This window comes from Vidua macroura, chromosome 3 (genome assembly GCF_024509145.1).
Source record: "Vidua macroura isolate BioBank_ID:100142 chromosome 3, ASM2450914v1, whole genome shotgun sequence".
Lineage (NCBI taxonomy): Eukaryota > Metazoa > Chordata > Aves > Passeriformes > Viduidae > Vidua > Vidua macroura.
In genome coordinates this window covers 7,736,887-7,757,529 of record NC_071573.1, presented here as the reverse complement: position 1 = coordinate 7,757,529, position 20,643 = coordinate 7,736,887, and the positions used below count along the sequence as shown (strand labels likewise).

Below are 20,643 nucleotides of genomic sequence, written 5' to 3'. Positions count from 1 at the left end.
GACAGAGTTAGGCTTTGTCCTTTCTAACCACCTAAACATCATCTCCTTCTCTGGCCTCAGACTAAATTCTGGAGGCATGTGCAGGAGATCTTAAGCTAGCAGGAACTATCTTCAACTTTTCAACCTTCAGGATAAAGTTGCACTTAGAAAATTTGAAAAAAACCTGAGAATCAAATTGCTGTGTCCGCTTTGATTCAAACAAGGGTAGAAATCCTGTGTCCATTAGGGAGAACCTTGCCTCAGAAAACGTGCAGGTAACAATTTCTCCCTGCTTTGCAATGGTGCAAAGCTGCTACTGGATTCTGTCCCTGCATTGCTATATAAAAATACCTTATCAGAAGTGATCAAAATTAGATCAGATTCTTAGTCTGTGAGGGTGACATGTCAGAAGATGTGAAATTCCCAGTGAAGTAACTTGTATATCAAACAGTGAGATATGCCTGCATACATTCTTGTGTACAGTGCGAACACCCACAGATCCACTTTTATTGCCTTTCCTCCAGTTGAGATCCTGTGAAATCCCACTCAGAGGGGGGCAGATTTTATGACTAGATTTTATTTTATTGTTTCTGCTTGTGCATTTTTTCTGTATATTTTTGAACACCCTATGTATGCCTGTGTACTGTGTTAGAAATTTAGGAACAAATTTACAAATAATCTTCAAGAAATCATTGCAGTGCAATGCTTTCCTTCAGGAAGGTTTTTTGGTCCTGTCTTTGCTTTTATGAAAATGTGGAAATAGGCTGAAATCCTCAAGAGAAAATATGAGAGAATTTATTTTGCACTTAGTGTAGATTTTAAGCTGTGGTTTACAAAATCTTAGTGCCTTATGCAGCACAGCAGCTCCTCCAGCCATACACATTCTCTTTCAAGACATTCCACCATGAAGGATGTTGTTGTTTTTATTTCTGCACTTTTTAGTCCCCTTTTTATTCTGCAAATGTGAAGTGTATGTTTCAATTCCTTTGCTCCCTAGGAATGTTAAAGCCATTTGCTGTTCTAACTGATCCCTGCTTGGAGTGTTTCATTACTGATGCAATCTCGAGGTGAGCATTATAAAGTGAAGTATTATTCTTGATCTCACTGTGAAGCTGTAGGGAGTCAAGCTGCAGGCAGCCAATGTCAAAATCGCCTTTTCGAAAGGATTTTTTTTTTTTTTCTTTTTTTTTTTTTTTCTTTTTTTTTTTTTTTTTTCTTAGAGTGAGGGTGAAGTGCATTTAAGGCTGTGTTTGCTGAGCTTGAAGCTTGGGATGTAACAAGTAAAATGACAGAGAAAAATATGACCTTGCAAAGAATGAGACGAATAAAATCTACATGAGCTTTGGGAATAATGGAAATGAGGCAGAGCCTGAATGAATGAGACTGTTAAAGGTTGCCATTCCCTTCAAAAAGGTTTTTGATACAATATGAAGCTTCTAACAAATGGTTAAGAAAAGACAATTATGGTACTATCCATAGGGTTCAGAATTGAAGGTGCTCAGACTTGCTGCAGTTTGACAGCCATAGAAACCATTTCCATTTAATCTATTCAACAAGAATGAAAGAGTGTTTTCGTACTCTAAGTATGTAGAATATTTAGTCATTAATTTAGTCTTATACTGTTTTCACTGCTGAGATTTGAGCATATTGTGGAAAATTAATTATCTTAACGCATACCATACTTATGAAGTATTGATTTGCCTTTTCCAGTTAGAGAAATTTGTACCTTTCTTCCCTCTTAAATTGAATTTATTTCTTCTGAGGAGTTAGACTGGGAAATGCTTCATGAAAAGCCAGGATTTTGAAAAGCAGGGTGTATTGAGTGGATCTTTTGAAACAAATTTGAAATATTTTAGGCAGCTTTCTTTCACTGCCCCTCTTGTAGTGTATCAATCCCCTAAGAAATTATGTAGTGCATCTTCAGCCATTAAAGAATGGGATGATCATGATGATGATGATGAGAGTGGTTGTTGTTATTATTGTTTAATCACGTCCAAAGCTTCTTCCTTTGTCTGTGTTTTCATGTAACTGAACTGATGGGTTTTTTACATTCATTCTAGAGTGTCTGGTTTTGGAAAAGGGAAAGAGAGATGGGAGTGGGAAGCAAGTTGGTTGGTTTGATACACGGGGTTTGTTCCAGTTGGATTTGTTTAGGATTTGTTTCCTTGGAGCAAAATTTGTAGCTTTAGAAATAATGGAAAAAGAAAAGATATATGTTCACTTTAATTTTCCTGTTTATTTTTGCTTTCTATGCCAAATGCTCCTCAGCACCTCTTGTGAGTGGCACCAGTTACACATTGGTGCTCTTCTTCCAAGTCCTCTTGTTTTTACACTGTGTGTAATGAACCCTCCTCTCCCCCTGTTGCCCTGCCGTGCTTTTCCTTTCTCCTGTTCTGCCAGATTTCACTTGTGATTTCTGTAGCTGACATATGAATGCTCAGAATTTCAAAACAGCCCACGGCTGCAATTAGCCATTTGTCAAGGTGTGCATAAAGCAACGGGCCTGCTCGCTGCAGTTCCGTCCTTCACTTGATCTGCTGACACACCGCAAAATTATCCTCTTAGCTCAATGAATGAGAAAAGTCCCACAGCAACAGAAGCCTGTCTGGGTAATATATAAAAACCCTATTGTGTGCATTCACCCTTCCTCCCTCACTGTAGAGTTGTTTTCCCCTTTCATCTTAGTGTTTCTAAAGGCAATAAAAGCTTTGTCCACCAGCAGTTATAAATATCTGCTGTGCCACACCCCCAATTCAGTGCTATTATGCTTTGGCTTGTACGGCTGGAACCCCACGAGGCATTTTCAAGTATCTTCTCCATCCAGCTCAAGCACTCCAGAAATGTCTTTCTTTAGCTTATAGGACAGAAGAATGAGCTCCCTTCAGAGCTTAATAGACCTCTGCTTCACACAGCAGCTTAAGGGGTGATGAGGTAGTGTAATGAGAGCACAGGCAATCCAAGCTGGAAGTAAAATACATTTTCTCTGTGATGTGCTCAACCTTTTCTGCCCTGGGGCTTAAAGACTGAAATCGACTCTTAAATTTAGCATTCTCCTCCGTACACTGAAATGCTGCTAATGATTTGAAGAGTTAACAAGAGGGTAGCAAAAATGATGTGTCAGATATGTGTGAAACCATAAAAATTCTAGAGGCAAAAAAATTTGAGTCATGTCAATGGATTTTGAAAATACCATTTTCTGTCTACAGGAGGCCAAGGAATAGAACATATTGAATTTATTTGTGTCACAGTATTTTTACAAACTCCTCATTAAATCAAACTTGAATTAAAGATTGGTTCAACCACAGTTAGAGTGTTATTACCCTTATTTCTTTAGAATACCAAAATAGATGAATTTTGAAGTTTAAAAAGAATCTAGAAAAATTTAAAGCAGTTCAAAACAGAGATATTTTTGGGGGTTTTTGGTCTGTTTTTTTTTTATTTGTTTGTTTGTTTTTCTGTAGAAGCAGTGCTCTTGGGACAAAGGTTGGGATTTGTGATTCACCAGTTCGGTTGTTCTTAGAAATGTGACATGTGTGTCAGTTTTTCTGATTTTCTTTTTCTTTTTTTCCCATTAGTTTTTATTGGGCAAGCTTGCTGTGTATCATGAGCTCAAGGTTTCAAGGAGATTAATACCCATTTCCAGAAACATGGCAATTTGTTATGATTTGTGATTCATAAAGGTGGCTATTTACACCATCTAAAAATGTTGAATAGGGCATCCATTATTTAACCTGTCTAATTTTTTTTAAGTGCTATAAAGAAGTTCATTTATTCAGTAAGAGAGTTGCTTTTCATGACACTTTAACATCTGTTTCCAAATGATATCTTTAGCTCTGTAGCAACACTTAAATCTACTTTGGAATTGGAAGCTATTACATGTTAGCAATGGCATATGATGCAATTTTAAGTTGTTCATGTGTATTTAAATAAGATTGATTTACACTAGTTTCTTTTCTAGGGAACTGCAACTAAAACTAATTCTTAATGATCCAAATGCATTTAAAACTGGTTCATAAAATCCTCACTCAAAATTACAAAACTCGGAAATCTTTCAAAGCCAGTTTACTCCAGCATTACTGTCATGGCTGAGAAAGCCCAGCTTTCTGACAAATGTTTGGCCGGCTTGTTTTTTTTTTTTTTTCCATAATATTGCCTGTTCTTAGCTCACAAAATGCAATGTAAAAATAAATTCTCGCAATATATCCTTCGGTGCAAATCAGCTGGAGATACAATTGGGAAGGTAGAACGTGTGGGTTTTTAACAGAAAGCTTGCAACTAAGAGCAACTCCCCAAACTTGCCTATATGCACCTGTGTTCCACACACCTGTTTTGGGTGTGCAATAATGCCCGATCCCAAATTGGTCTCTGGCTGGCTTTAGCTGTATGGGCCAACCTGAGGAAACAGTCCTGAACTCATCAGGAGAGTAGATTTTTCTTCTTCTTTTTCAAGGAACGTACTTTTGGCAGCTACTCCCATCTTGTCATGGAGCTTATATTTGGCTGCACATCATATCTATTATCTGTCTTCTTCCAGTTAGGAAAGAGAGCCGTTTCAGCTGCAGCAAAGCCTCTATTTCTTTTGGAGTGGGAATGAGATAGGAAGACAATGAAAAGCCAGTTAATCAAGCAAAAGATGATCTAAGCTTTTCTCCTGCACTGGAGGATGATCACTATTTCAGGTTCTGGACTTGAAGAGGATGTTTCAAAGGTATACAGGAGGGATGCTCAGCACAATGGATAATACTTTGGGCATACTTCTTGCCTGGGAACTCCACTGGTCCCTCCTTGTGACCTGCAGGCAGGGCCGAATCTGTGCTGTGTTGTGACCAGTGTTTTACAGACCCACGGTGTGATGGAAAAGCAGCCAAATGTCCTATTAGACCCCATTGTCAAGGCAAAGGAAGACGTGAGTTGTTGCTGTCTGATTAACATCACAGTAAATGGGATCTCTTAAGTCTAAACAAAATTTGCTTTGGTCCCCACTTTTGAGCATACCTTTATTATTTTTAATGGATTGAAGCTGACAGGAGATTTGCGTAAGAAGATTTTGCAGAATTCTAATGAGAATGAGTTCTTTGTCAGCGTGCGACAAAATCCCAAATCATTCACAGGATGTAAGATGGTGTTAGTGTTATCCAAGATTATTTACAGAATATTTATAAATGGCTAAACGGTTCTCTGTTGTGTATTAGAGACATTTGTGGGCTCTGGAAGCCCTGAGCCAGCAAACACCCCTCTAACTACAAAGGGAGTGGGTAATCAGTGTCAGTAATCCAGAAGGAGCTGGAGAGGGCTGTGGAGACTGTACTCTGTGCTGGGAAGGGCAGAGGTGAAGAAACCAGAGAATCACAGAATATTCTGAGTTGGAAGGGACCCAGAAGGATCACTGAGTCCAACTCTCAGCCCTGCACAGGACAGCCCCAAGAATCTAAACGCCTGAGAGCGTTGTCCAAACATTTCTTGAGCTCTCTCAGGCTTGGTGCTGACAACATCGAGCCATTCCTTGGGGTCCTGTCACTGGTCACCACAGAGAAGAGATCAGTGTCTGACTCTCCTCTTCCCCTCATAAGAGGAAGTTGTAGACTGTGATAAAGTCACCCTTCAGTCTCCTCCAGCTGTACAGACCAAATGCCCTCAGCTGCCCTTCCACACAACTTCCCTTCAAGGCCTTTCACCATCCTTGTGGCCCTCCTTTGGATGCTTTCTGATAGCTTAATGTCTTTTCTATATTGCAATGCTTAAAACCGCACACACACAGCACTCAAGGTGAGGCTGCACCAGTGCAGAACAGAGGGGACAATCACTTTGCTTGAGCAGCTGGTGATGCTGTGCCTGAAACATGGCTGGCACAGGGCACGCTGCTGATTGATATTCAACTCACTGTCAGCCAGGACTCCCAGGTGAGAGCTTATAAACCCAAAGGGAGAAAGCAGAAATCCTCAATCCTGCCTCTTACCAGGCCCCACACACCTGCTGCAGTGGTTCTGTGGCTGTCAGGAAGCCCGCAGCGGGTCAGCAACTCAGCCAACCCCTGCCTTGGGTGCTGGACACTGAGCAGCCCATCAGCATTTCCCCAGGGGAAAGGCGGCAGTGGCAGCAGCAGGGTGTTGTGCAGGTCCAGTGTAGCTGAGATATTTGATGGCCATTCTTGAGCACACCTGCTTCTCTCCCAGCAATTGCAGGTGTGCAGTAGCCATGTGGTTGGCTCTTGTCTGAGGTGGTAATTGTAATATCCTGTATACAGCCATGAGAGAAGGTAGACTTCTGCAAAGGCAAGAAATACTGCATGAGGTATTTAATCCTTATTACACACATAGCCTGTTTTCAATACCTTTCTCAAGTCCTTTTCTGCTCTCTGGGAGCATATGGGCACTGCTAAAATAATATATTAAGGAGAAAGCAGAACTTTCCAACTGCCTCAGTAGTAGGCTTCAATTTCTGGGGTTCGTAGATTTGTGTAAAATTTATCTTATCAGTGTTGCATGTTTTGATGACTATTTAGTAATAACGGTCACCCACACAGTGTGCTGGGACACCATGCTGTGTGGTAATGAGCACTCCCAGCGCTCTGTAAAGGCCTCAATTAATCATCATAGTGCCAATTAAAAAGGCCATTAGAAATACTGTCTGTAGCCATCAATCTTGCATAGCTGTTCCTTCTCCAAGAGGTGCATGTGTAATGCATTCAGATATGCACACATATGCAGACTCCTTTTTCTAGGTCGATATGACCTGGCAGAGCGATTGGGCAAAATATATTGGCAGTGGCAAGGAATTTATATTCTGTCTTACATCGTAACTGCAGTTAGATCCCAAATTTATTCTGATCTGCTAAATCTTAAATCGGGTTTTGTTTCTCCAAGTATGACCTGGGTCATCATGTGGCACAGTAACACTCAAGCTCTCTTTGGAGTTGCATTGCAGTATTATCAAGGTATGATTTTTAAGGCCTACATTCATTAAATTCTTTAAGAACAGTGCTATGTTATCGCAGAGTTGCTGGTGGCTTCTTGTTGTTGCTGTTTTTATTAGGAAGTAGACCTCATGCTTTGAGCAAGGGTCTAAAAATACTTAAGGGGCTGTGGTTCTGTTTTTTTTTTCTTATAAAACATCATAAAAGTTGTTCCAAGTTACAGTGAAGCTCTGGAAGCTCCTGTTTTCTCATGCTCAGCATGGTGAGCTGTGCTCTGCAGGAAGAATGGAACTGGATGGGACAGATCTGTAGTAAGTGCACCTTCCAGAAACTGGAACTTAACACAGGATTTTTCTCTGCTGTTAGCAAATACTTTATGAAATGAGTAGCAGATGTGTATGCTATCACCCTGCTATCACAGAAGATAATCTGCTAGCTCTGTCTTTCACTTCTAGGTACCAGAGTTTTGATAAGTGAATCTTGTAATGGATGATATGGGTGTCGGCATCAATGTGCTGCTTCATAGTGGGATATCAATTTGGCTTTTTAGTTTACAGAAACAAAGCAAGAATCCAAACAACCAGTTTACATCAAAAAATAATAATCCAAACAAACCAATTCCAAATTTTTGCAGTTTCCAAATCCCAGAAAAATTACATATAGAAGCTATGATCAGAGAGTTACAAATACAATTTTGCCTGTCTTCACCTTTGTATATGATTGCCATCATTTAGTTTTTGATAATGTGATCACAGAGCTCAAAAGATTTTTTGATTGCAGAAAAGGATCTGGCTCTAGGAATCAGGCTTGTGGCTTCGTGAATCAGGCTTGTGTGGTGAAGGAGGGTGTGGTGAAGGAGCTCAATTTCTGGTTTATTTGCTGAAATCATGAGGTGGGAGTTGTGTGAAGATAAGAGATAGACCTGTTATAGTTGCATTGCATGGTCATTGTCCTCTCCTTGATGGAGGGCCTTGGTGGCATCATCACTTTGGGCAAACTTCACCAGCTGACATTCACATTCCCAGAGTGAAGAGCTGTGGGCAACCACCGTTCCTACAGCTGCTACGGAAATCAGCGGGGAGATGCTCTGAACCCCATAAAATGCTAACAAGTGCTGAATGCCCTTAGTGGGTGGACCTGCTGGCTTTTCACACAGGGGTGCAGGAATTCTTGAAGTCAATTGACCTTCGTCTTCTGTGCCCCTGTATCCCAGCTTTTATCCCGGAAATGATAAAATGCTTTTGTCAGAAGGGAGTGGGAGAGTTTGCAAACAGTAAATAGCTTTGTTGTAAGTAGTCACATGTTAGCATGCTGATCAGCAGGAAAACTTCATGATATTAAGCATTTTGCATTCAGAGCAAAATACAGAAGGGTGTTACAAGGCAGCCAGAAATCACAATGAGGGCAACTATTAACTAGTTTCTTTTCAATCAGTGAGACCCTGTGTTTGTCATGTGTAGTGGGGCAGAGGAAAGATGCAGCTTGTTAACAAATGTTCAGAGCTTAAAAGGGTGACATTTTAAATTAGTGTATTTGTAATAATAAAGGAACATAAAGCTTCTATCTGTTAAAAGGAAATTTAAAAATGAAGTCTCTTTCCTGCCCTTTAACTGAGAATCTTATGATTATGTTAAGTCCCAAAATGTGGCTTCATTATTAATTTCCTTTTTACCAGAATGTAAAATAACTGGAGCTTGAGGGTTTAGTGTATTAAAAAAGAAGTAATGCTTTTTCATTAAAACTTCTGGTAGTGTTTTAATTAAAGGTATTAGGAGAACTGTCATGGGTAACACATTTTTAAATTCTTGTACACTGTGCTGAAGAATATCTAGAAAGTGGATTATGTGCACAACTTGTTCACTCACAGTGAAGCAGACCAGATTTTGTTATTCTTTACTGCTTATCACCTGCAACATGATAATGCATATTTACATGGCAGAGAGGAAGAATAGGAGTGTCTTTGTGCGTGAGCTCTTTGCAGTTCATAACAAATCAAGACTGTTTTTGGCAAAGTTCATTGTTCTTTATTCATACTAGAAGAAACTGAAACTACCAAAAATTTTGACAAACATTTAAAGTTAAGACCAAGAAAACAATTTACCTGTCCTTGTGGCTTTCTTAGTGTGCTGGTTTTGCCATGTCTGACAAAAAAAACCAATTTGTAATTAGCTTTGAGAATTGACAGTCTGTTAAACTAATGAGAAAGCTAGACATGCTTCTATGCTTCTATGACTATATATGATAAGGGCAAAAAATTCCTGAGAGGCCCTCGTTTCCTTCTGGCCTGAGCAGGTAAAAGGCCATCGGCTGCCGGGCAGGGGGGAGGCGTCAGCCGCTGGCGCTGCTGAGATCCTCGCCACTGCCCCCAGCCCAGCCCAGCTGCAGCTCTAGCCACAAGCTATAAATTGACAAGAGGGACTCTTCTCCCTAAGTGAGCTGAAAAAAGACTATTCTAGAAGTGATAAGCTGACTGAATTTCTTCTGCACGTTGTTAGTGGGAAATAAAAGCTTATGGGGGGAGGAGAAGTGTTCTAAAGGTTTTATTCTGATTCTTATTATTCTTTCATTTAGTTACTGTTATTAAACTTTTCTTTAGACCCTTTTAAAGTTTTGAGCCTGCTTTACCTTCCTCCTAATCCTATCTCACAGCAAAAAAATGTGTAAATGTATCCTAGTGGGTGCACTGGTGTTTAGCCAGCACTGAACCCACCACATTAATTAGTGCGTTAGCCAGAAAATCTCAAATTGGGGAACCAAAACCACTACACAAAATCAGTGTTTCTGCCCGATTCCAACTGAAACCACCACACTTTTCTTTCTCATTTCACCCCACCACTTTTCTCCATGTGCCTCCCAGGTATGCTCTCATAGCTTGTTTCAGCCTGTATTTACATGTACCACCTTCAGCAAAGGTTTTTGGTGATTCATTCAGATGGCCCTTGCTGTTCTGTTGGATTCATGTGGTGTTACCTGCCTGGCATCCTGGGATCCCTCTCCACTGCCTCAGTGATGAGGTGCTACCTTTCTCAAATTCCAACAACTTAAAAGAGTAATCCAACAGAATTATTTGCAAAGTTCCCCTGATCTGGTGATTAGCATTTTAAGCCAGTGTTTTCCCTTTTTTCTTGGAGAGTTTCCATGATGTCACTACCAGTAAAACTGTGTCTGAAGTACTTTACAGGAATGACGATGAGTAGTACAGAGGAATGTATGAAAAATGCACTGGTTGCTGTTGGAGTGAAAAGTTTGGGGTTTTAACCTCCAATATTCTGAATGAGAAGAGGATGCAGGAAACAATTGGGGTTGTCCTCAGAAATTTTACTGTAATATTTTTTGATATAGATTTTGAAAAGCTTAAACTGTAAGCTTCTAGGAGGATATTTTCAAAGTAGAATGGTGTTTCCACCAGCTCCCAGACATATGTGTAAGCAAGGAATGTCACCACTTTAACAGCTGCCAGTGCAGCTGACCTGGCTTTGAATGGAGAGGTCTTGTTGATTGACGTTTAAACAAAATGTTAATTTGTTTACGCGCCATGTGGTCCCAGTGGGACTTGCTTAGATGACCAGATGCCTTGAAAAGCCAAAGTTTAGGACTGTTACAAGGAATTTGTGCAGTTTTTCTTTTTGTACTATTGGTTTTTTCCAGCAGATCTGATTCACTTATAAGGTAGCTTTATGTAAGTCTTTTTACTTTCACGTTTAGCTGACAAAAGTTAAACTTGTGCCTGAATTCAGCTGCAATTACTGTCAATAAACGCATAAACCCAATTATTTATAAGTTAGGGTTATTTTTCAGGGAGAAAAGTATACCCCTGAAATAATAGCATATGCTGGCTTCTCTACTTGGATGAGAGGAAGAGCTGTGTGGTTTCACTACTGTTGTGCTCTTTTTCAACAATTAGTAAATAATGTGAGTTAACTTTTTCCTGTTTACTTTGCGAGTTATTTAGCTGACTGCTGATTGACCAGCCATGCTGAAAGCAGGTGGGAAAATCTGTTCAAATGGCCCTATTTTTTTTTTTTTTCCTACTTTTTTTTTTTTTCCTTCTTAGGATCTCACCTCATTACAAGGTAGGTAGGGTGGCTGTGGCCTAATTGTTTTTACCCAGATAATTAACATCCATTCAGAAATGTGGATCTTCCTTGCATTTTTTGTCCAGATTAATGGTTCTCAAATTTAGTTACAATAATACAATAAATGCAAATTTATATTCCTATGAACATAGCAAAGGGACCATAAAATAAATTCTTACTTATTCCCATCTGTACTTGGTAGGAGTGCTGATATACTCCTAAAATAATTAGGTCCAAGTGTTTCATCAAACACAAATTTTTGTCTTTTCTTATTACACAAAAGCAAACTATTTATCTTGCAAATATTTGAAGATTTTATAGAGTCCATGTGAAGAAATTTCTGCCTATTAATGCACATTATTAATGAATGCCTCTGGTTAATTTGGGAATTTTGTATGTAGGAAGCAACATTAATAGACTAGCGTGTGAAAAATTGTCTAAAGTGCCTGCAGTAATATTTACTTAAGTGCAGATGTAGAGATTTGGCAATGCCAGCACTTCAGTAGAGTGCCCAAGGTGAAATTTTATATATTATACGTCGGGTGTTTCAGCTGGTTGTAACATTAACTAACTGCATCAGTCATAATAAATAGTATTGTAAAAAGTAAATAATAGAATTGCTTGAAAAAATACTAAGGGTAAATATTTATTATAATTAGTATTTGTTGAGGTGATATGAGATGCTAAATCTGAAAGAATACAGAATTGTGTAGTGTGTCAACTGACATGTCAGTGGGTGAGCTCTGTCATTCTGCTGCCCCATCTAATAACTGCAAGAACAGAATCAATTTTGAATAGCAGACTATATCCTTTTCAAAGTACCCTCAGTTAAATGTTTTCTGTCTTTCTACTTGAGAATGTGCATATGCAGATAGAGGCACACTTTCTCAGACATCTCAGAAGACAAAACTAGAGTCTCTGCAATTTTTGATGAAATGGCTGTTGTGGTATCTCTCAGTTATTAGCAGTTTGACACTCATCAAGACCAGCTTCAGCAGTACTTTGGACCATTGAGTGAATTGAAACTCTTGGCTTGACAGCAGATTTCAGAGAAGCGCAGTGAACTGTGGGAACTGGTTAAAATCTCAGATAAGATGGAAAAACAACCCCCAAGGTGTTAAGAGTCTATACAGTGAATTTGAGGGCAATTTTCATTTCCTTGCAAATGAGATGAAAATGGAGCTCTTTCCGTGAGAAAGTGGGCGAAAGCAGCCACGCGATGTCATAGCGTTTTGCAGGAGAGGTAATGTCCTTTCCCATAGGGAGCAGGAAAACAGGGTGTCTGTCACATTCTTCCCCTCCACAGCTGCACATTAAGCTCAGGCTGCTGTGGATAGAGGGCCAGGCATTGGGGAAGTGGGGAGAATAAATGGCTCTTATGGAGTTTATTTCCATTATCCCTTCTGCAAAACCAAGGGAAGCCTCTGATAATTCGCTGGTGGTTAAAATGATACATCCAGTTTTTACCACCTCGTGCATTTTCTTTTGATATGTTGGGCAAAGTGAAGAAGTGTTAAATTGAAGCAGAGGCAGAAGAGGGGAGGAAAAAAGGAAGAACAAGTCCTAAAGAGCAAGTTGTACAATGCCAACCCTTAAAGCTAGAAAAATGCTGTTCAAAATTGTTGAGTATGAAGCAAACATCACCTGGATCAGCTTTCCAGCATGACAGTGTGACCAATAATTCAACCTGACAGAGAAGCCTTTCAGGAAAACAAATATCACGAATGCTCTGTTCTGCTTATGCACCAGAAATGCAATATGTGAGCCGGGACTTCCCTGACAGCGTGCTGTCTCTCCTGGCCTCGCCTTTGATGAGCGTCTTGCATGGGAAAGCGCCGCCTTTCTGATCCCATTAGAGGAGAGAGGCTCTGTCTCTGTGGTCCTTTTTGCAACCTGTGTGCTTTGTGAACCACGCCGTGCACGGGGGATTTGTTGAGAGATGTATTGGGACCTAACATGTCACAGGCAGGCTTGTTACAGATGAAACCCTGTTGACAGAAAGGATTAGCTGCAACCAAGAAAGAAAAGCAAGAAGTCATATATTTTAGAGACAATCGTGGTACAAAATTTTGATTATTTATTGGGCAAGTAGATAGTCAGGGCTTTGTTTTATTAGAGATTCTGTACCCTAGGAAACTGGCAGTGATTTCAGCCTGGTGCTGCCAAACTGTACTCCAGAATCTGAGGTTTCATATGAAGGAGGAGGGGAAAAAGCAAAACAAACAGAAAACCCTCTATACCCTGCAGCTGCAGAGAAAATACTTAGAAACTCACTGTGGCCAGGGTTGTGTTCTTGTCTTGAGTCAGCAATCAGCTTAAAGCAATACCTTTGAGAAGAGTGTACTGCACTGGTCATTTCAATGCATGTGGGGTATGAAGCCTGACATGTTTACACAGCAGCTAGCTCATTTCAGTGCTTTTTTTGTGAAAATCTCAATGTCATACATCCTCTTTGAGAATATATTTTCTTAAGATACAAGAAACTAACCAGAAAGAAGGTCTATTATTTGTCATGTAAATAAGAATTAATGTTAAACATAACTTCTACCCTTCTTCTCTCCCCATCCAACAACCCCCAAAGAAAAAGGGGGGGAGGGGGGAAAGAAAGCAACTTTTCAAATTGGATAAACATGGGATGTTTTCTTTGCCCACTGGAAAAATCTTTAGTTGTATCCAGACTCTTGAAAAAAATCAAAACAAAACCCCCTTCTTCCTACTAACCCCTGCTTCCTCCGTAGTACCATATGCCCCAACTTACAATTATCCAGCTTTTCATACATTCCACTTCTGCTCTGACAGCTATACAATGTACAACAATTGCACAGAGTCAGAAGGCAAATCTGGGAGGCACCAAGAATAAAGAATTTGGTGCCAGTTTAAAACAAATGTAGTGAATATGGAAGTAAATAATATAATTAAAACTTGATACTGATGGTGTTTTGTCATTTTTGTGTGTCTATCTAAATGTCCAGAGTCCAATTCATGTAAACACTGCTGTGAATTTACCTTTTTCTTCAGCTTTGATGAATTTACATTTAGAGGCTGGAAAATGCAGGGGATCTTGAACTTCATGCTCATGATCACCCTGAGGAACCTGTTAATCAGTGGAACTATTGTATGGTTATATGGCTCACATCATGTTTGAGCATTGGAGCTCAACATGAGAAAAGTACTGTAATTGCTCACAATTAATACTGGGTAAGCCTCACAAGGTTTACTTAAGTGTCCCCTCATGCCAGATTCATATCCAAAATGTATCTGAAGTATCTCAACCATTTAAGAGTCTGGGAGATAATACTTTGTCATTGTGTAAGGCAGAAGACTTGTGTATGAAAGGGCAAGGGGATTGTGAAATAATTACTGGCTCTGCATTTAATTTGAGTCAATGAAAATGCCAGGATGATTGAAGTGTTTATGCTGAACATCAAGGAGTTATATTGGAATAGGGTAATCAAAACCAGGAACATCTCCTTTAAAATTTTTTAATATTTCTCAGGGAGGAGATAATGGAGGACTATCAGACTATAGTGAGGGGAGTGGTGGAAGGAAAGTCAGGATCAGAGGTCACACCTGTGTGAAGTGATGGTTTGAAAATGACAAGTAAAAATGGAAATATGCTTCACTTGACAGTGATGAATGGGTTCCTTGACCTGAGGAGGAAGACTAGAGGTGGCTTTGCGCTGTGGAGATGGTAATTTGATAGTGGCAATTATAGGTGAAAAAGTTAACCAGTAAAAATACCATGGGGAAAATGCCTGCTCTCAATTAGGTATGGTACTCATGCCCCTGGGCCTCGACTGCCAGGGTAGCTATGCTTTTCTCCAGCCTGAGATACTTTCAGTTTGCCATTTTTATGCTTTCAGTATGATTCTCTCATCCCTATTTTCATTTCACCTGTTCCCAGTATGCCTTTTACTTTGTGTTTGTTTATGCTCTGCTTACCTTCAGCACAGGAATGTTCTGCATCACTCCCCTGTATTCCCCTTCTAACAACACCAAACCTCATGAAGTTGGTGAACTGCTGGGCCTGGCTCAGAGTCATTATTGCTAAACCTGGGACGGTACATAGAGTTTCCATGATGTGGGAGGTGGGATCAGTCATATCTTGCTCACACAACTCTCATATCTCAAGGGCAGGGAAACATTTGCTGGTGGCCTGTAACTGCACCTCTCTGCAAGCAATAAATGCCAAGAGTCTCAAGAGCTTTTACGTACTGAGGCAAAAAGTATGTTATAGGCTCCTGATGGCCTTAGTTAGAATACGAAGTATAGATTTTGAGGTTAGGAGAGGTTTGCTTGCTTAAAAGAAGTTCTGATCAAGATGAATTATGAAAATGGCAATAAATCCTGTGTTTTAAAAGGTAATAAACTGACTATTAATGCTTAAGGCAGAGCTCCAGGCAAACATGAGCGGCAGACTGAACCACCTACCTTTATGTACCTTCCTCCTCCATAGCACTCAGCAGGAGAAGCTGAGGAATCCTGAACCATACAGGGTCTTCTTAGAGGCCCAAAGAGTCAAAAGTGCTTCAGACACCATGTGCATGGTTTTTTTTCCTTTTTGTGTAGGTTTTTGTCTATTTGACCACATAAGTCCCTTAGGTACATGTGACACTGAGCCACTGCTCAGCTAAAAGTACTGAGTACATTGCAGTTTAGTATGGTGCAATTGTGTTTGGGCACCACAGGTTTTATTTTGTTGTGAAATAAGGTGGCTGGAAAATTGGAAATAATAAATAATGAAGGGCCACGTTTAGCACAGTTCTTTTCTTCTACAAATCTTTGTAAAAATGTACCAAAGGTTTCTTCTAAAGAGTTGAGCTACTTGCCAAGTTCCAATCTGTATGCTATCATAACACCAGTTTGGAGACTCTCAACTCCAGTGACCCATTTGGGGAGCACTTATATCCGTAGTTCTCCCTCTTTCTCCTGCCCTGGATGTGAAGTCTGATTAGTGTTTAGACATTGCTTTGAGATAATGATAATGTGCCTTTTAATTAGCATCAATATTTCTAGTCTTCTGGGAAATAATAATGTGCTTCCTTTTTACTCCTTGACTGTTGACAGATGGCCACTTATTAAACATCATTAAATTCTGATATCAATCATTTTTGTGCTTTATAAAATATGCTCATTGTTTAAAGGAAATGATAAATATAGGAGGAAGATTTTCCACATGGATTGTGTAGACTTTGATGCAGTGCTGCAGCAGTAATTGATGGAGGGAGGCCTTGTTTTTTAAGACATTATAAGTATAATCTCTGAGGCCTCGTTAACTCTCAGTATATATGTGTATGTTAGAAGCAGCTCTCGTATGGAAGTAGCCTGAAAGCTTCTCAGACAAAGCCACTATTTAAACATTTAAAAACATGAACTTTGAGAAGCCTGTCCTTATATGCAGAAAACATTTCATGCATTTGCATAGGAATCCATATTGTATGTGGTTTTGTGAATGCCATGAAAAAGTGAAGATGGATTCCTGTGCGTCTGTTATTTGCAGCTAGGCTTTATTTGACTTGATGCATTCTTGGCAAGAGCCTCCAATTCATTACTTGTGAAACTTTGTTTAATGGGTACAATTACGATCTGCATTGTGCCCTTGCTCATCTTAATAGCAGTATTAATTTGCAGGAAGGGACAAAAATCATCTTGCGGAGTTATCAAGCCGTGTTTAGACTTTCTGAATGCTAATTAATTCAGAGCTCAAATGCTGTACCTGCTGTTTAAAAGGCTGGCAGCTTGTATTCATCACCTGAGTGACAGCTGTTCCTTGCCTTTTTTACTCTTAGAAAAAGAGTGGGGAAGTTTAACTCCTTCCCATGCTGATGACTGCCATTTTGAAGTAACATTTATGTTAAACATTTAAATGTTAATATTTTTTTTTTTCTTTAACTGATTTGCTGATTTTGACAGCACATTAGAGAAAGGGTTGGTGACTGTATGTTGTTAAGAGAAATTGTTAAATATTTCTCCAAATAACTGTTATTTTTTTCTGGGCAGGGCAAAAATCCACCAAACGGTCACAGTGACATTTGATGCCAAAAACAGATCCTCCATGTAAGCTAAAAGAGAAAGAATTAAAATATGGAAAATCAGATTTGAACATTTATTATGAGTATGGAATCTGAAGAATTTTTCTCCTAGAATCAAGCCCCTTTTAAAATATTTACTATCAAGAAAATATTTATTATTTGAAATCAAATGTTCACTTAGGCCGTTTAAATGTCACAGAAAACAGAAAAGTACACTTTTATATTTTATATGCTGCATTCAAAGCTCATTGAGTTGCTATTTGTTAAACTGAACTTGCCTACTCTAGGAAGAAGTGGTAGTCTTTGGTAGTAAAGAAGGAGGCTTAAAGGCATGCAGGTGATTTCATTTAATTCAGTCTGAGAAAAAGAATCAACTGGTACAATGCAGATGTTCATATGCAGGTATGGGAGGATTACACAGTTTGCCTGATTGACTGAGGAAGTGGGATAGTAATATTGGATTAAGTTCCTTCTTTTTCACAGAGGAACAGATAACTAAAATATATATGTTAGCTGCATTCCTCCATTCCTTCCTGCCCCAAATCAAAACACCTAAATTATAGTGCATTTTCTTTTTGGAGGAAACATGAGACAAATCAGTAGTTGTTTCACGTCAAAAAGTATTACGGAGCTACTGACACCAAGCAAAATTCCACAAAATCTTCCAGTTAGTATTTTAGAGTAAATCCAAAGTTTTTTCTTTTGCTATTTTAAAGACCTACAAAGTCTGATATACATAAATATTTCAGACATACAGGTGTGCAGTAGACATGTCATAATAATATAAAATTTTCATTCACCTTTTGGAGGCCCTGTATCTTTAGGGAAACTCAGGGTGGACTTGGCTAATACCTCGGGGCTTTGATTCTGCTCACATTGGGTTTTCCGCATTCTGGCTCAGTAAATCTCATTAAGCACATGCTGAATTTCACTATTCACTGTTTGTTCTGTTGACTTCAATAGCAAATTAAGCACATGCTTAAATGTTGTTCAGAGCCTTAGGGAAAGGTGATTAAACAAAATAACAAAGCTAGGCTATTAAAATATTTTAACTTATTAGAATCCAGTGGATTGGCTAATACCGATTCACTGAAAACTCTGTACTGAAAGTTAAACAATTGCATTATAACTGGCTGATTGTCTTGTGCAGCTTGGAGCACCAACATCAGGATATTAGATTTATATTGCTGTGACAATACCTTTCTTTTCACCTTGTGACCTGCTGTTGTATTCTTTCAAACAATTAGTGATTATGATGAGTGATTGAAAATATCATTGGTAATAAAAAGGTTTCCAAATTTGTTTACAAAGTGTTCTTGAAAATAATTTTAAAGAAATAGTTGTCTTTTTCCAAGTTACTAAAATATCTTTTGTTATCACTCATTAACTTGAAAAGACCTTTTTTGTTTCCATGCACAGGAATGATTTTTTGATGCTTTAGCAGTGTTGACTTAGTGCTCTTCATGTGTGGACAATTTCTCTGCTAATTTATGGTGGAGTTTGATACCGAGTAATTATGCTTTAGCAAGACTGATATTTAGTCTTTGAATTAGTGTGCAAGATGCTCTAATGAGTCTAGCAAGGATTAACAAAATGCACTGCAGTAGTTCTGTTTTTTAATAAGTTATTTATTAAAAATTCCCTCAACTTTTTAGAATTTTGTGAAATAGTTTCTGTAGGGGAGATGAGTTTCTAAAAAAAATCCTTTATGATTCAGAAAACAGAGGGTTCCTTAGATATTTGGGGCTGGGGCCATCAAAACCGCAGCAGCTTGGAGGTCAGAGGGAAGGGCTAGGTGTTTTCTCTTTCTATTTAGTTTACCATAGAAAAAAAAATCAGATCAAGACTGAAATATTTTGTGAGGCTAGACATGGCATCATTAACTTTCCTGAGTTCCTGTCCTGAAACAGTTCCTGTGTGTGTAAAATCATGAGTTCATTGGGATCCTGAAGTGAGTTATTTGGGGTCTGTAGTATGTCTGCTGCTTTTTGAAATAAATCTGAGTGATAAAGCTGCATAATTGTTTGTTACCGTGGTGTTAAAATCTTGGGATGATTCAGTCTCAGCGTGCGCACTGAGTCAGACCAAGAAACCGTTGAGTCTGCTGATTCGTGTTTGCCTCTTGACCTTTTGGCCAAGATCAAGTGCAGCATATGTTTTTATCAGTTTAATATCTGTTATGTCCTCAGCTGGAGGATTTTATATTAAATGAGTTTGGGGACTGGGAAATGTACTAGGAGCTTACGCCATCCTCTCCATGCGTGAAGCCTGCTATTGCTGTGTTTCTAGAATGGTGTGAAAAGAAAAAAAGGGAAAAAAAAGCAACAAGTCCCTTAATGACCATAAAAGAGTGCAAAGGGAAGAGCAGGAACAGAGCAAACATAGATTATGCCTCTCCACAGTGTTCTCTTAATTCCCACCAATTTTCAGCTCAGTGAGTTCCTGAGCCTCCATAAAACCCCATATAAAATAAAATAATTAAAAAAAAACCTGAAATAAAATAAAATAGCACTTCTGATTCTATCTTAATCTTGTTTTCACTGCCTTCTCAGTCTGTATTAATATCTATTTTGTGATATTCAGTATTATAAAATCAGATTATCATCCTCAGGACTGGGTGGTACCTTGTACCTGCTGGTACAGTGAGCCTATACTTGGTCTTGTCCTTGCTGAAGAGCCAGTTCTTGCATCACTGGTGCTGCTTATTTTCACTGACCACTCTTACAGGAAGTGTTTTTTCTGAAAAATGAGATAAATAGCAATCTGAAATAACTGCAGAGTCCAACAGATAGAAACACTCTGCATGGTGGTGAAATGCAACATTCAGGATTTACTTTGGTTTGATTAAAGAGCATTGGAAAGAAATAGATGTGATTGGTATCTTTGAGGAAACACTATTTTTTAAATGCAGGTGTTTAAAATATAGAAAAAAGCCAAAAACTATGGAGAGCTGGTGTTCACTTGAATGTTTTTGACTGATTAAATGCCAACAAAATTCCATTTTGTAAACTGGAGGGCCAGAAGTGTTCATACATGCTGCAGTCAGTGGGTGGCTAACAGAAGCTGGTTTTATTAGGCCTGAGGCCCAGGCTGAGGTCCATGTAATGCAGAAGGTGATCACAAGCATGGCCCATGACATCTTTTGAAACACAACTACGCCACTAAAAGCCATGTTGATATGACAGGATGAAAATTAGGTCTTCTATTAGAAATAAAATTCATACAGTTCAGATAGAGAGAGATCAAAATAATTTTTAGATGACATAAGAATTTGACCCTTCAAGCATGTTTTATTAAATATGTGAGGTAATACAGAATGGAGGAACCCATGTCATTGCAAATTAGTTTCCTTGAGTTAAGTCTCATTACCAAGACACCTTCACTTTTTAAAATTATTTTGCCTGCCATGGTTAATAAAAAGGAAGTTAATTTGGTGTGACATTTTTGGTGGCAGCTTGGTGCACTACCAATTTAATTGCAGTAAAATAATAGTTTCAAAAAGCCCCCTAAACTTCATGTTCCTTGCATTTTGAATCACTGGGTGATTTACTAGTCATTATTCATAGCCTCAGTATTTCAATTAGGATATGTTAAATAAAGCTTATGTGGGGGATGTGGAAGTGCTTGTTGATTGTAATTATTT

At 38.9% G+C, this 20,643-nt stretch overlaps 1 protein-coding gene and 1 non-coding gene across 5 annotated transcripts in view; both read left to right on the top strand.

Moving 5' to 3' along the window:
• Window positions 1-20,643, top strand: part of MACROD2 (mono-ADP ribosylhydrolase 2) — an 850,734-nt gene that overhangs the window by 368,758 nt on the left and 461,333 nt on the right. The gene's annotated exons all lie outside the window — the stretch shown is intronic.
• Window positions 19,115-19,304, top strand: LOC128805853 (U2 spliceosomal RNA). Its single transcript, XR_008436602.1, has one exon. It is a non-coding gene; the product is annotated as a U2 spliceosomal RNA (small nuclear RNA).